The sequence below is a fragment of the Engystomops pustulosus genome, chromosome 10 (assembly GCF_040894005.1).
Source record: "Engystomops pustulosus chromosome 10, aEngPut4.maternal, whole genome shotgun sequence".
In the NCBI taxonomy this organism is placed as follows: domain Eukaryota; kingdom Metazoa; phylum Chordata; class Amphibia; order Anura; family Leptodactylidae; genus Engystomops; species Engystomops pustulosus.
Window position 1 is genome coordinate 28,230,376 of NC_092420.1, and position 17,599 is coordinate 28,247,974.

Here is a 17,599-nt window from a genome sequence, read left to right on the forward strand (position 1 = left end):
GCACCCGTTCCAGCTCTATTATATCCTTTTTATACACTGGTGCCCAAAACTGTACACAATATTCCATGTGTGGTCTGACGAGGGATTTGTATAATGGCAAAACTATGTCTTTATCATGAGAATCTATTCCTCTCTTGATACATCCCATTATTTTATTTGCTTTAGCAGCAGCCGCCTGGCTCTGGTCACTAAAATTAAGTTTACCATCCACCAATACCCCCAAGTCCTTTTCAGCTTCAGTTTTACTAAGTAATTGACCGTTTAGAACATAATTATACTTTTTGTTTCCATGGCCCAAGTGCATAACTTTACATTTATCTACATTAAACCTCATCAACCATTTCTCTGCCCACTCCTCAAGCTTCCACAAATCCCTCTGTAATGCTAAACTATCGACCTCAGTATTTATTACTTTACACAGCTTAGTATCATCTGCAAATATTGAAACTTGACTGTGTAAACCCACTACAAGGTCATTAATAAAAATATTAAAAAGAAGTGGCCCCAATACTGACCCCTGTGGCACTCCACTGGTAACATCAACCCAATCTGAGAATGTGCCATTAATGACCACCCTCTGTTTTCTATCACTAAGCCAATTACTTACCCAGATACACAGATTTTCTCCTATTCCCAGCAGTCTCATTTTATATACCAACCTTTTATGTGGCACGGTGTCAAATGCCTTTGATAAGTCCAGATATACAACATCCACAGCGTCCCCCAGATCCAGTCTTGAACTTACCTCCTCGTAGAAACCAATCAGATTAGTCTGACAGGACCGATCTCTCATAAACCCATGCTGACGCTGGGTTATAAGGTTGTGCACAGTGAGATACTCCAGGATAGCATCTCTAATAAACCCCTCAAATATTTTCCCCACCACAGCAGTTAGACTTACGGGTCTGTAGTTTCCAGGATCGCTATTTGATCCTTTTTTGTATATTGGTACCACATTTGCTATGCGCCATTCCTGTGGAACATAACCAGTCCTCAGTGAATCTTCAAATATTAAAAATAACGGTCTGTCTATCACGTTACATAATTCATGCAGAACCCGGGGGTGTATGCCATCTGGCCCCGGTGATTTATCTATCTTAGTGGTTGCGAGGCGGCGCCGTACCTCTTCCTGGGTTAAACTGTTGACATTATAAAAAGAATTAACATTATTCCTCATTGTGTCTTCCACCAGGGGATTTTCCTGGGTAAAGACAGTTGAGAAGGCGACATTCAGTAGATTGGCCCTTTCCTCATCTCCTTCCACCATGACCCCCATGTTATTTCTAAGGGGACCCACACTCTCTGTTTTACTTACAGCTTACCCCTGCCATTCTAAATGGTAGGTTTCCTTTAACTGCTTGTTGTGGGGAAAATATTGGAAGGGTTAGTAAAAGACTATGGAGTTGATTTACTAAGGGCCCCATGGACCGCACTTTCGTTGGACATCCCAACAATTTCAATTTTGCGCCACTGGCACAGGGGGGGTTTTGGCGCACACGATTGGATTTTGGGCCATTGGACGATCCGATGAATTTGGACAAACCGCAGGATTTAACTTCAAAATTGTGTCGCAAGCCAAGCAACTCCGGTGGACCTGATCGGGGAAGCAACACATGCAGGATACCGGGCACACGGTCTTCATGAATCGCGGCAGAGTTCATCCTCGTTGGACAGCCCGGATCGGGGATCGCGCAGGGACCGGGTAAGTAAATGTGCCCCTGTATACTGGAGTATGTGACATCAAATAGTATAATAAGTGACAGCCAGCATAGGTTTACTAAGGATAGAAGTTGTCAGACTAACCTGATCTGCTTTAAAAAAAATTTTATCAACTCTTTATTTTTCCATTCTTAGTTTTTACATCAACATCTGCCCAGGCACAGGCAAAAAAGTAACATAGTATTCAGTACTTTTGGGTTTTAGGGTCAAGGTGTCTAGGAGTGCCTAAGGGTAAAATAAGAAAAAATAGCATGAAATACATACAAATAACAACAGAAAAAATAAACAATAGGTCCTGTCCCACATTCAGTTCAAAGGGAAAATGGACAGAAGCATCCGGCCTAACATCAGATATCGTGCGTTATACAGTAGAGGTCCCATGGAGACCAGATGGCTTCATATGTGTCTGACTTGTTGTTCAGTTGAGCAGTTACATTTTCCTTCAGCCTCACGTCGAGCATATAGGTCCGTGAATGAGGGAGTAACAGGTTTCTTCCAAAACACTTCCAGCCTGGCACTTGAGCCTCATATATTCCCAGGTAACAAATTAAGTAAATACACTGCGGGGTCCAGAGGGATGTCTATCTGAAGTAAATCCAATAGTATTGCAACAAGCAATACTTACTACAGGCAGTCCCCTACTTAAGAACAACCAACTTACAGACAACCCCTAGATGTTAGTAATTTACTGTACTTTAAACTTAGGCTACAATAAACATCTATAACAGTTATCACAGGTGTCTGTAATGAAGCTTTATTGTTAATCCTGGTTCTTATGACAATCCAACATTTTTAAAATCCAATTGTCACAGAGGCCAAAAATATTTTGTCTGGAGTAGAGATGAGCGAGCACTAAAATGCTTGAGTGCTCGTTACTCGGGTCGAACTTTTCCCGATGCTCGAGTGCTTGTATCGAATAATGAACCCCATTGAAGTCAAGATAGGTTCTGGAGGTTTCTTCTTAAGTTGAATTAGTATGTAAGAAGGCATCTAGGCCCTTCTTGAAGCTCTCTGCTGTCCCTGCTGTGACCAGCGCCTGAGGCAGGCTATTCCACAGATGTTTCCATACATCTGCAATGTGTTCTTCACACATTATGTCCTTCATATACTATTGTGAAGGACACCGTATGGCGCGTGTGTCTTCCGATAAGTTAGCAGATGTTCGGAACATCTGCAAACTGTTCTTCACTGTGTTCTTTCTGTGCTGTTGGTCCTGCTCCAGCCCGCTCCGCTCCAGCCTCCACTTCAGCCCTCGCTCCTATCCTCCATGCCCGCTCCGTTTCGCTCCAGCCCCCGCTCCGCTTCCCCATGCCTGCTTCAGCCCCCACTCCGCTCTTCCATGCCCGCTCCGTGATGCCCACTCCGCTCCTCCATACCCGCTCCGCTCCTCCATGCCCGCTCCATCCCCCGCTCCGCTCCACTTCAGCCTCCGCTCCTGCGTGCCTGATCCAGCATCGGTGCTCGTGTCTTCGGCTAAGTTAGCAGATGTTCGGAACATCTGCAATGTGTTCTTCACTTAAATGATCCTGTGTTCACTATGTTCACTGTTTTAATTGTATTCTTCACTGTCTTTTCTTAATTAAATGCTCATCAAGCTCGGATGAGTATCTCTAGTCTGGAGCTACAATTATAAAATATACAGTTCCGACTTACATACTAATTCAACTTCCAGAACCTATCTTGTACATAACCTGGGGACTGCCTGTATATACACAGAATAGGACTGAAAAGTAAATTCACAAGTCACAAAATCAAGGGTCCCTTGTGAAGGGAATGGTAGTAGCCATGCATAAAGCGCTCTTACAAATACCTCAGAAGTAATTTAAGCAGTGGTCACGCACTTGCAAAGGGGTTGTTAAAATTATTGTTGTATAAGGGATAACAATCTAATCTATGGAGTATGACAGCTAGAGCCGCAGGACCCCTGCTCAACCTGCCGCTTCGATTAGTGAGAATGGGACCTCCATGCTTGGGATGTGTAGAGGTCCGTTCACATGATCAGTGGGGTTCCCATCAGTAGGATCAGATTGTTGTCTTCTATCCTATGGAGAGGGTATAATAATTATCCATGGCACAACCCCTTAAATTCTCCATTCACATAGGGGACTTCCATCCTCATGATTCCGGGGAGTACCATCAGTGATCAGACTTTTATCCTATTTTTCCTGTGGAAGTGGGATAAGTGTTGTTAGTAGAACATCTATTTAATAGAATTTAGAATTTTTAGTTTCCCTAATTAATAAAAGTTATTTTGATATTTATCTCAATAACTGGGAAGGCCCAGAAATCACTATGTTTAGGTGACCGAAACCTTACTAGCAAATATATTGAAGGTTATCACTTCCCAATCTTTATTCTACAAAACTATTTTTCCTTTGTTCAAAGTAAATAATTTATTTTGAAAAGTCATTTTGCTATTTTTACCTTCACAAAATGTTCTTTATAAATTCCTGTTTTGAGCTCCAAGCGTCTATTATTCTAAATTTGTGTTTTAGAGGACAGACTTTGCAGTGGTGTATCGTGTCTGAGTGACGCCACTAGATGTAACTGTACTCCCTGTCTCTGGCGGACTGGAATTGCATGTATGATCAGCATGATGAGGGGCAGACTGGAGAAAAGCAAGCATTACCCTTCAATAGCCGTAATCTGCTCCTAAAGCAACAATCGCTGCTGGGTGTCTATTATAAGGTCTTTAAATGAACATTATATCATCACAGTAGTTAATGTAAAATATCTAATTCTATGAATTAGAGCTGATTTTTAAAATTTAAAAATATATATTAAAAAAACATATTAAATTTTACATATTACATATTAATTTACATACAGAGCAGAGTTACTTGGAATGGGAAGCCAGAACAGGCAGTTGTCTATGGCCGGGCTGGGATGGGGAATTTTGTTGCCCTAAGGAGACATTTAAAATTGTGCCTCCCCACAACCATGTAAAAATGTAGGAAAAGTGCAGCACAATCTGGGCCTGTACTGGAGCCCTCCCGCCATTTAAAATCATAAGAAATAAATCTAAAAAGTGAATCTAATCTGCTATCTCTCATTTACAAGTAGGCCAACCAGTAGTTAATACAGTGAACCTACAAAACTAGTACAGCCACCCCAATGCAGCACCAGCCTTAATATAGGTCAGTACCCCTCTTAATGCAGCACAGCAACCCCCTTTATGTAGCACAGCATCCCCCCTTAATGACATCTCCCCTCTTCATGTACATCATTACATCACTACTGAGAATAGATGATGTCACAGCTTATCTCCTCCCCTCCCTGTACAATGACCTCTATATAGATAACACTGACCCATCATTACATCACTACTGACAATAGATGATGTCACAGCTTATCTCCTCCCCTCCCTGTACAATGACCTCTATATAGATAACACTGACCTATCATTACATCAAGACTGACAATAGATGATGTCACAGCTTATCTCCTCCCCCTCCCTGTACAATAACCTCTATATAGATAACACTGACCCATCATTACATCACTACTGACAATAGATGATGTCACAGCTTATCTCCCCCCCTGTACAATGACCTCTATATAGATAACACTGACCCATCATTACATCACTACTGGCAATAGATGATGTCACAGCTTATCTCCTCCTCCTCCCTGTACAATGACCTCTATATAGATAACACTGACCCATCATTACATCACTACTGACAATAGATGATGTCACAGCTTATCTCCCCCTCCCTGTACAATGACCTCTATATAGATAACACTGACCCATCATTACATCACTACTGACAATAGATGATGTCACAGCTTATCTCCTCTCCCTCCCTGTACAATGACCTCTATATAGATAACACTGACCCATCATTACATCACTACTGACAATAGATCTCACAGCTTATCTCCTCCTCCCTGTACAATGTCCTCTATATAGATAACACTGACCCATCATTACATCACTACTGACAATAGATGATGTCACAGCTTATCTCCTCCCCCTCCCTGTACAATGACCTCTATATAGTTAACACTGACCCATCATTACATCACTACTGACAATAGATAGTACCACAGCTTTATCTTAGGGAAAACAAGTTATACAAAACAAAAGTCTATAGTCTATGCCCAAAGTTCTGAACATAAAAGGAAATCTACCATCAAAATCAAGCATGGTAAACCAAAGACACTTACTTATAGATCCAGGGTCTGTGGTTGTGGTAATATATTTAAGATTCCCTTCTACGATCAACTTTTACAATTATGCTAATGAACATGAAAGGTGTTACCAGAGCAAAACAGTATGAGTGGCTTTACAGGCTATTACACTGTCCAACCCTCCCCTCTCAGCATTTCCCCCTTCCCTCCGCCTGATGTAATCTCCCTGCAGAAGAGGAAGTTACAGAACACAGTGGGAGGGGGAAGTACTTCTGCACCCTGCAACAGCCTGTTAATCTGCAGCACTCTGGTAACACCCCCAAGGAGCCCTTCAGATTAATTAGCATAATTTTAAAAGGTGAAAAGGTGCAAGGATAGCAAATATAAGATTACCACAGCCACAGTCCCCGAATCTATGAATGTCCCTGGTTTAACACTTTTTTACACTGTTTATGGAAAAATCCATGGATGGTATTACAAAGAAGGGGAAATGTTCAGGAGGATAACGCTGATCAATCTGTTTCTGGACTGTGGCATTTAGATGTGCTGAAATAACAACTAGGAAAGGTTAAGTCCCAAAATGGAAATCTGGAGATCGTTTCTCTGAGTCAAACCTTTGTTGCAGTTTATAAGGAGCCATAACCACCAGAGCTGTGAGGTCAACAGAACACCTTGAATTATTGACACCTATGTTTACAGAGTCTCTAAATTTAGTTGGTGTCATCAGATGTTCTGAAACGTAAAGACAAAAGCGTAACTTGAAACTCAAGGTAAAAAGGCTGAGGCTGGTGCTCACGGTGACAAATCAGCTCTGCGACAGGAAAAATGCTAAATTGTACCGTCCTTCCAAACCATGAGCGGTGTCACTAGAAAAAATAAGGACAGTAATTAATTCAGATTAATTCATAAGAAAATTCTTCCTGTTCTTTACAAACTGCCAGCAGAAATATACCTATGAACAATCTTCTCATCTCGTCCAGCTCTATAACATGCTACCTGCAGATAGAACACTATATACAATCTGTTCAGCTCCTCTTGCTCTATAACATGCTGTCTCAGATAGGACACTTATTTCCCAAGGGTCCGCAGCCGCACTTTCGTCATATTTTCCGTCATTTTCAGGGATTGCACAGCTGTGACAGGTATTTAGGGGATTGTGACGCACGCAATCGGATTTTGGCTGAGCTGCACTGGCTTTCTTGCGAAAGAAATCGAGGGGCGGGACGATCTGACTGATTTGGATTGAGCGCATGATTTAAGATAGAATTTGTGTTGCAAAATAATGCACTTACATGCACCAGGAAGAAGAAGGTGAACTCCTGGGGACCTAAGCCAGGAAGCGACACATGCAGGATATCGGACACCCCATCTTAGAGTGTCCGGACCATGCACTTACTGTGAACTCCTAGGACCGGGTAAGTAAATGTGCACCAATGTACAATCTGCTCAGCTTTTTCTGATGTATAACAAAGTGGGGCACATTTACTTACAGTGCTGCTGGAGTTCACCAAAAGCGCAATGTCCGTGTATAATGCACTGTTCCACGATTCACTAAGACTGTGCACCTGATATCCTGTATGTGTCAATTCCTCACTCAGGTCCGACAGAGTTCACCATCTTTTTAGTGGTGCATGCAAGTGCTTTGTTTTGCGACACAATTTGAAAGTCAAGTCCTGCGCCCATTCCGAATCAGTGGGACAGACCGGCGTCACGCCCCCTAATTTGAGTCACATGGAAGCCAGCGCAGCTGCGCCACAAAAGGATTGCATGCGCGAAGATCCCAATGCAGACCCTTCTTAAATACCTGTAATCCTCGAAAAGGGTACATAGTCCGACAAAAGTGAGCAGTGACGCCCTTAGTAAATGAGCCCCAGTGTCTGCAGATAGGACACTACGGGGCAGATTTACTTACCCAGTCCAGTCGCAATCCAGCGGCACGTTCTCCGACGCTGATTCGGGTTCTGCCGGGATTCACAAAGGTCGTGCACCCGATGTCCACTAGGTGTTGCTGCGCTGAAGTTCGCCGTAATTCACCTTCTTCGTCTCTGTGTATGTGAGTGCTATTTTTGCGACACAATTTTGTTTTTTAAATTCCGCGTTTTTTCCGAATCCGTCGGGTTTTACGACGGCCACCACCCCAGATTGAAAGCCGGCGCCGATGCGCCGCAATCCGATCCCGTGTGCCAAAATCCCGGGGCAATTCGGCGCAAAACGGAAAAAATTTGGCAAACCCGGCGGAAAACCGCGATTCAGACCCTTAGTAAATGTGCCCCTATGTACAATGTGCTCAGCTTCTCCTGTTCCATAACATTTAAAATTATTTAGTTATGCTTTTTCATTGAAAAATAACCAATACAATAAACTTGAGATTACAGAACAACATAACATTCCAATAACAGTGGGATGTATGGGAATAGAGGCAGCATAACAAACCCACAGCAGTGGTATTGGTCACTAGTTCGACAGGGCAAAAAGCCATAATTTTAATACCATAATCATAATACCATAGTTTGACAACAACAAGCAACCACACAAACAGACATGCACACAAGACAAACAGCCTCAACCCCTCCACTCTCACGAACCAGGGGCATAATTACAGGGGCCCGCAGTGTCAGGGGGCCTCGGCATCTGCGGTATTGGGTATGTATATTCTGTGTATGTATATTCAGTATGTGTGTGTATATATTATATGATGTATGTGTTTATTGTATCTATTTTTATGCAGTATATGTGTATATAGTGTATATATGCTGTATGTTTATAAGTATATAAATGTGTCTAGAATGCATCTAGAAAATCCCAGCAGCCGTGGCAGAAAATCCAGAAGCATAGAGGGAAGAATAAAAATCTTTAAACACATGGTTGGGATCAACAACGTATACACCACTAGTATCTACAATGGAAGGGACAGATGCACAAAGACGCTTAGCACAGGAAAGATATGCAAGTAATTTACCGTTCTTATCACCAAACTCAAATGCAGATCTATCAGTAGCATGCAGACACTTACATGTATGTACTTTAGCGAGAGACGGGTGCTCCGTGTATGTGCCCACCTCCCTCTATTGTCCTAAGGGGATTCATCAAAGAAAATGACTTTCTCCCAGTCCTCAGCTGTCCACTCCCTGTACCTCTTGCAGAATATCAGTCTGTCCCTGATGTTTTCTGGAGAGAATTGGCTTCTTTCCTGCCCTCCTTGACACCAGGCCTTGCTCCAAGAGTCTCCGCAGTCTCACAGTGCATGCAGATGCCTCACACCTGCCTGCTGCCATTCCTGAGCAAGCTCTGCACTGCTTGTAGCCCAATCCCGAAGCTGAAACACTTTTAAAAGACGGTCCTAGCGCTTGCTGGTCCTTCTTGGGCGCCCTGGAGCCTTTTTGGCAACAATGGAACCTCTCTCCTTGAATTCCTTAATGAATCGATAGATTGTTGACTGAGGTGCAATCTTTCTAGCTGCGGTACTCTTCCCTGTTAGGCCAGTTTTGTGCAGTGCAATGATTACTGCACGTGTTTCTTCAGAGATAACCATGGTTAACAGAAGAGAAACAATGATGCCAAGCACCAGCCTCCTTGTAAAGTGTCCAGTGGTGTGATTCTTACTTAATCATGACAGATTGATCTCCAGCCCTGTCCTCATCAACACCCACACCTGTGTTAATGGAGCGATCACTGAAACAATGTTAGCTGCTCCTTTTAAGGCAGGCCTGCAATGAAGTTGAAATGTGGTTTGGGGAAAAAAGTTCATTTTCTAGGCAATTTGACTTTGCAATTAATTGCTGTTAAGCGGATCACTCTTTATAACAGTCTGGAGTTTATGCAAATTGCCATTATACAACCTGATGCAGTAGACTTTGTAAAAATTAACATTTGTGTCATTCTCAAAACTTATGGCCATGACTGTACTACCACATATGTCCGTTAAAGGAAGCCTACCACTATGGATCTACCTATTAAGATAGATCCGGTGGTAAGTGCCTCTAATGTATGTTAGGATAGCCCTTTTTAGGGCTAATCCTTTAGTCCCCTTTATCTTTTTCTTAAATTTAATTGTGATAATATGCTAATTTGCCAAAGATGCTACTGGGAGGTGGAGTAGCTGGAGCTGAGGCAGCTACTCCACGCCCCAGTAGCCTCCTTGATCCTCATACCATATCTTCAGCGCGCAGCTACGAGGAGCTGCGCACCCTTGTCCGTGAAGCCAGCGTTCTGCACATTTGCAGAACGCAGGCCGCGGCTGCGTGGTCTCGGATCGAAGCCGGAGCTACTGCGCATGCGCAGAACGCTGGCTTGGCGGACGAGGGTGCAGAGCTCCTCATAGCTGTGCGCTGAAGATATATGGGTAGGAGGATCCGGACAATGGAGCAGCGACAGAAAATGCCTGTCAAGCTTAGAGGTAGTGGATCCTCTGAACCAATGCGGACGATAACACAAGCCACTACCTTGGACCGGAGTCTAAGTGGCACGCGGTTTTCACCAGAGCCCGCTGCAAAGTCGGTTGGCTTGCTGTGGCATGGTACCACCAGGTCGTTCCGAAGGCGTGATTTGTTCGCAGTGGCAGCCAAGGTTGAGGTACAGAAACGGCAGGTAATCTCGTAGTCAGGGACAGGCAAGAGGTCAGGACGGGCAGCACAGGATCAGGGTCGAAGACATAGCAACAGGTCAGTGCAGGTGGCAAAGGAGCGGAGTCAGAAACGGAACCGGGGTCACAACAAGAAATCACAGAAATAGCGCATGGCAAACACAACTTTCTCTAAGGCACGAGGATCCGGCAGGGTTTGCAGGAAGAGGCAGGCTTATATAGAATTTTGAGGAAATGACCAGCGCCAATCTATGGCACACTGGCCCTTTAAATCTAGAGAAGCCAGCACGTGCATGGCGGACGGGAGCGAGACAGGAGCCAGGACAGGTGAGCCACGCCAGGCGATGCACTGGCGGGGGCAGAGGAGCACTGGTGAGCCCGCGATCCGCGATATGGTTTGCGGGACCACCCGTGACAATGCCAATGTGAAAACACCCATTGAAAACAAAGGATTTGTAAGCCATCCATGGAAATCATTGAACAATGCCAATGTGAAAGAGCCCTAATGCACAGAAAAAGTGGTGCCTTTTCCCTCTGACTGGATGTTATCTGGAGGTAATAACTTAGGCTGCAAAAAGGGGTAGCGTGAATTTTGGTCGTGGATGAAATGATCCATTAAAGGGGACTAATAGGTTCTTTCATAGCCACACTGCCAGGCTTGTATTTATAAACAGATCATATAAACATGGTACACATAGAATTATTAATATAAATGAATCTACTCACTGATTAATTAGCCAAAAAAAAGTGAACGCGACTTCTTTTTTAAAGGCATCACAGTCCTGCAGTGTATGGTTATTCCCAGTGGTCTTAAAGATGTGCGTAAATGTAATCCAAAATGCCATTCCTGGAAACTACTTACACTAACTCCCAGTTAAATATAGTATAATGACCAATTGTACACGCTGGCATAAAGTTTATAGCTGGTGCTAAGCTGCTGGAGGTGCCAAGAATGGCTCTTGTATATTTCATGGGACACTTGAAAACCAGCATTGTAAAGCTGAACATGTTAACACGCATCCAGCTAAATATCCCCCTTGTCTGAGAAGTCTGCCATAAATAAGGAACCATATGATGATGACGTTTGTTTGACGATGATAAAGATTATGTTTCCAGCCACAGGGGGGCGCTGTATCTTTCTGTTTGATTATATATTGGTCTGTTCTCCGATATTTAGAATCAATCTATATAGAAGCGATGTTGGGTGGTTGGTTTTGTCAAGGCCAATTAAATGGAAAAATAAATACTCTCGTGTCAGCTAAGCAGTGAGCGCAGTTTGTTTTTATAGTAATTAGGACTAATGTTAATCAATCAAACTGAGGTTATAGCCTGGAGAGGTGTCGGGTTCATTCTGCCATCAATTAGTCCATTGTATGAATGTCATTGGATAGATTTTTTTTTCCTGGCATGTCTGTAAATAATAATAATAGTGCATGTCATGTATATACTGCAGATTATACAGATATGCACATTGCAAAATAAACCAGGGCACCCCTCCCTCCCCCCAAAAGCAAACTGTGACAGGTAACTCCTTCTCCTGGAGTGACCTATGGTATGGCCATGACTGGCTGTTCTATGGAAAATATGAAGCAAAGAACAGCATACAGTAAATGAATCATGAGGCTGGTAAGTATATTTTGGGTTTATTTGTACCTCACAAGCACTATTTTCATTAATACATGGTGCGGGGCCAGAAGAGAGGAGAAGGACTCATTTTCATTGTATTCATAGGACCTTGCTAACACCTAGAGTTCTGCTCCTTCCTTCAGACCCTGAACAAGGTACAGTATTTTTCGGACTATAAGGCGCACCAGATTATAAGGCGCACCATCAATAAATGCCTGCTAACATGACTAGGTTCATATATAAGATGCACCGCATTATAAGGCGCACCTGATTATAAGGATGAATGACCAGCAGGTGGCAGACCTGTGCACAGTTCAAGGCAATTGTTGTCTGTAAGTATGGTTAATATATAAGGCGCACTGGACTATAAGGCGCACCTTTGATTTCTGAGAAAATCAAAGGATTTTTTTGTGCGCCTTATAGTCCGAAAAATATGGTACAATTCAACAGATCAGCTGTGACTGGAGGGGTTGTCCGAGACCGAAAAAAACCCCCCCATTGGTGGCAGAGAGGGGGCTGCTTAAAAAAAGAAATAATTACTTACCTCCGCGGTCCGTTCTGGTGTCCCGCGCTGCCGTCTCTCTGGTCTGTGCCCATGTAAACAAAGAGGGCCACCTCGGGCCATCCCAAGCTGAACACATTTCAGCTGTTTGTTTACAGGGGCACAAACCGAAAGAGACAGCAGTGCGGGACGCCAGAAGGAACCAGGAAGTGACCAACAACACGTATACATGCACCAAAGGGCGAGTTAAGCCCCAGGAGCCAGAGGAGAGTTTATAAATTTTATTATTTAACCACCAACTTCTCAGAGCCCAGAAATCCCCTTTAACCTCTTGGTGATCCAAGAGGTTAAGCCACAGGCAGTAATAGAAAAGTAGATATATGTACAATATACAACAACAAAGTATTATCGCCATATATCACATGCATCAGACCTTCTAGGGTACAAACACCCTAGAGGAACAAAAAAGTTACAAAATAAAAAACAGTTTGCAAAAATCTAAAAACAAAAACTAAACTTCCCCCCTTTTTCCTAGCATACCGTATATACTCGAGTATAAGCCGACCCGAGTATAAGCCGAGGCCCCTAATTTTACCACAAAATACTGGGAAAACCTATTGACTCGAGTATAAGCCGAGGGTGGGAAATGCACTGGTCACAGCCTCCCCAGTGTATATAGCCAGCCAGACCCTGCCCCAGTGTATATAGCCAGCCAGACCCTGCCCCAGTGTATATAGCCAGCCAGACCCTGCCCCAGTGCATATAGCCTGCCAGACCCTGCCCCAGTGCATATAGCCTGCCAGACCCTGCCCCAGTGCATATAGCCTGCCGCCGCTGCCGGACAGATAGCACCGAAGATATACAGGGGTCGCCGGAAAGGTGAGTTTAGATATATTTATTTTTTTGACTCGAGTATAAGCCGAGTTTGGGTTTTTCAGCACATTTTTTGTGCTGAAAAACTAGGCTTATACTCGAGTATATAAGTACATATATAAGGAAATACAATCATAAATAAGCAAGTCATCTATCAAAATCTAATTATCCCATACAGTGAACGCTTGTATGGAAAAAATGCCCACATTTCCAAATAAACACTTTTAACCATTTTGCCATGCAAAATTTTTTAGCAAATGTTTTTTTTTTCCTACCGCAAAAAATGTCAATTTTTCACCTTTCTGACCAGGCCCTATTTTTAGAATCTGAAATGTGTCACTATAAATAGTTATAACTTAGAGATGCTTTAATATATCCAAGTGATTTTCAGAATATTTTCTCCTCACACGTTGAACTTCACGTTAGAGAAATCATTTGGGTGATATGTTTTGCATTTATTTATGAAAAAAATTTAATTCGGCTAAAATTTCAGCTTTTTATGTGGTATCAAAATCTGCCTGAAAAGTAAATAATTTCTAACTTGAATGCCTGCTTTATACTGGCTTGTTTTCTAAGTGCCTCTCATTTTTCAAGAATGTTACAAGGATGAGAACTTTGGGTTTTGAAGGACCTGATCAGCTTTCTTTTTTTTAAAAATTCTTTTTATTAGAGTTTTACAATTGAGCATATAACATTATATCATATCAAATAACAAGTAAAAGCATAATAGAAGTTCCATGTCTCAAATGTGCCAATATACACTGTTCCGGATATTAGATCTTTAAATATGTCTATTCCCTGTTTATGCATGGGCATGGAGGACCTGATTTTGCCATTGGTCTTATTTTTATTTCCATAATTTGTTTTACATTTCCATTTTTTTTACGGATCTGAGAAGATTTCAAATTTTAGTAGCAACTTCTCAGATTTTCAAGAGATTTGAAAAATGCTAAATTTTTAGTGACCAATTCAGTTTGGAAGTGCTCTATAAAGGCTTATATATTATATACCCCCACAAGTGACACAATTTTATGAACCTAACATCTCAAACTATTCAAATCAGCATTTGAGAAGTCTGTTAACCCTTTAAATCTTTCTCTGGAAGCAAACAAAAATGGATTGAAAATTTTGAAATTTCATTTTTTGAATAAGATTATTTTCATTTAGCCCTAAAATGGACAAATTCAGAAGGAATTTGAGGTAAATATACATCCCAAAATTTTTGCCCTGCTTCTTCTGAGTACGGTAATACCAGACATGTGGATGTCAACTGCTCTTTAGTCGAATAGTGATGTCCAGAACAGAGTTTGTACCATTGGGTTTTTGGAAGGCCAATTTGACAGCAAATGTTTTGTGGTGCCACAGTGTAATTGAAGAGCACCTGAAGTAACAGTATAATAGAAAACTCCCAAAGATGTCACCATTTAGGAAACTAGACCCCTCAAAGAATTTATCTGGGGTTAGGGTGAGCATTTTAACCCCCAACATGCTGGCCAAAATCTAATGCAAAGTAAATGGTGTAGAGTAAAAGATGCATTTTTATCTCAAAAATGTCATTTTAGTGCCTAATATACCAACCCATGCCAATTAAGACAAACACCTCAAAAATCATTCTGCAGGTTGTCCCGAGTACGGCAATGCCACATACAGTATGTGCCAATAATTGACAGGCTGGGCACAAAGCAGGGCTGAGAAGGGAAGGAGCAAAATTTTGATTTTGCAGCTCCGTTTTTACACGTTTGGATTTAGAGTGCCATGTCATGTTCGCGGGGCCCGTGAGTTACCAGTGCAATAGAAACCCCCGAGAAATTATACCATTTTGGAAACTACACCCCTCAAAGACTTATCTTGGGTTGGAGGTGAGCATTTTAATCCCCAACATGCTGGCCAAAATTTATTGCAAAGTAAATGGTGCAGAGTAAAAAATGTGTTTTTATCTCAAAAATGTAATTGCCTAATATATTGTATCCCACCCATGCCACTTTAGACAAACACCCCAAAAATCATTCTGCGGGTCGTCCCGAGTACGGCAATACCACACATGTGCCAAAAATTGACAGGCTGGGTACACAGCAGGGATGAAAAGGGAAGGAGCAAAATTTTGCTTTTGTAGCTCCATTTTCACCTGTCTGGATTTGGAGTGCCATGTCATGTTCGCAGGGCCCGTGAGGTACCAGTGCAATAGAAACCCCTGAGAAATTATACCATTTTGGAAACTAGACCCCTCAAAGAATTTATCTGGGGTTATGTCGAGCATTTTAACCCCCAACATGATGGTCAAAATTTAATGCAAAGTAAATGGTGCATATTAAAAAATGCGTTTTTATCTCAAAAATGTCATTTTAGCACCTAATATACTGTGCCCAACCCATGCCACTTTAGACAAACACCCCAAAAAACATTCTTTTGGTTGTCATGAGTACGGCAATACCACACATGTGCCAAAAAATTGACAGGCTGGGCACACAGCAGGGCTGAGAAGGGAAGGAGCAAAATTTTGCTTTTGCAGCTCTGCTTTCACACGTTTGGATTTAGAGGGTCATGTCATGTTCGCAGGGCCCGCGAGTTACCAGTGCAATAGAAACTCCCAAGAAATTATACCATTTTAGAAACTACACCCCTCAAAGAATTTATCTTGGGGTGTGGTGAGCATTTTAACCCCCAACATGATGGTCAAAATTTAATGCAAAGTAAATGGTGCATATTAAAAATTGAGTTTTTATCTCAAAAATATCATTATAGCACCTAATATACTGTGCCCAACTAATGTCACTTCAGACAAACAACACAAAAATAATTCTTTGGGTTGTTCCGAGTACGGCAATACCACACATGTGCCAAAAATTGACAGGCTGGGCACACGGCAGGGCTGAGAAGGGAAGGAGCGAAATTTTGCTTTTGGAGCACCCTTGTCACTAGACTGGTGTTGGGGTGTACCAGTACAATAGAAACCCCCAAGTAGTAACCCCATTTTAGGAAAGGGCACCCTTCAAAGAATTTATCTAGGGTTGTATGAACATTTCAACCCCTGAGATGCTGGGTCAAATGTTATACAAAATGATGAGGGCAGTGTAAAAATTGCATTGTTTTCTCAAATGTGCCAAAGTAGGAAGAAATGGATTCAGCCCAACTTATCCCACTGTGGATAAACACCCCAAAAATCCTTCAGTGGGTTACTTCGGGTATGGCAATGCCCCATGTGTAGCAATAGTCTACAGGCTGGGGACACAGCAGGCCGGAGAAGGGACAAGCAAAATCTAGCTTTTGGAGCAACCGTTTCACTAGACTGGTGTTGGGGTGCCCCTGAGGTACCAGTACAATAGAAACCCCCATGTAGTGACCCCATTTTAGGAAAGAGCAAACACCGATCGCAGGTGTTACTGGTAAGCCTTTGCTGCAATATGCAGCAAAGACTTACCGGCTATGAAGAGGGCTCGGCCCGCGAGCCCTCTCCATGCACCGGGGGTTAAAAAAAAAAAAATTATAATAAAAAAAAAAACTAAAAATTCAAATCACCCCCTTTTCACTATAACTGATATAAATAAACAGTAAAAATCATAAACACATTAGATATCGCCGCGTCCGAAAATGACGATCTATCAAAATATGATAACGGTTTTTAAATCGTACGTAAATAACAATATACGTGTTCAAAAAGAGTCCCTCATGGATCCAGGAAAAAAGTGAGTACAGTCAGATATAAAAAAAATATAACTTTAGTGGTGAGATAAGCAACAGTTGCACTTTTAATTCTGCCTGCAGTTAAGATTATTAATACTGTAATGATACCTATATACAGGCAGTCCCCGGTTACATACAAGATGGGGTCTGTAGGTTTGTTCTTAAGTTGAGTTTGTATGTAAGTCGGAACTGTATATTTTATCATTGTAATCCCAGCCAGAACTTTTTTGGTCTCTGTGACAATTGAATTTTAAAAATGTTGGGTTGTCATAAGAATCAGGATTAACAATAAATCTTCAATACAGACACCTGTTATAACTGGTACAGCTGTTTATTGTAGCCTGGGGCTAAAGTACAATAAATTACCAATATCCAGAGGTCCGTTTGTAACTAGAGGTCGTATGTAAGTCGAGTGTTCTTAAGTAGGGGACCGCCTGTATATAATAAACCATCCTGGTGTAGAGTATTAAGAAAGCAATAAA

General features: G+C 42.2%; 1 long non-coding RNA gene across 1 annotated transcript in view; it reads right to left on the bottom strand.

Moving 5' to 3' along the window:
- Window positions 1-1,834: 1,834 nt before the first annotated feature.
- Window positions 1,835-17,599, bottom strand: part of LOC140104960 (uncharacterized) — a 28,415-nt gene continuing 12,650 nt past the window's right edge. The window contains exon 3 of the long non-coding RNA XR_011850464.1: window positions 1,835-6,719. This is a non-coding gene — a long non-coding RNA (uncharacterized lncRNA). The remainder of the gene's footprint in view (window positions 6,720-17,599) is intronic.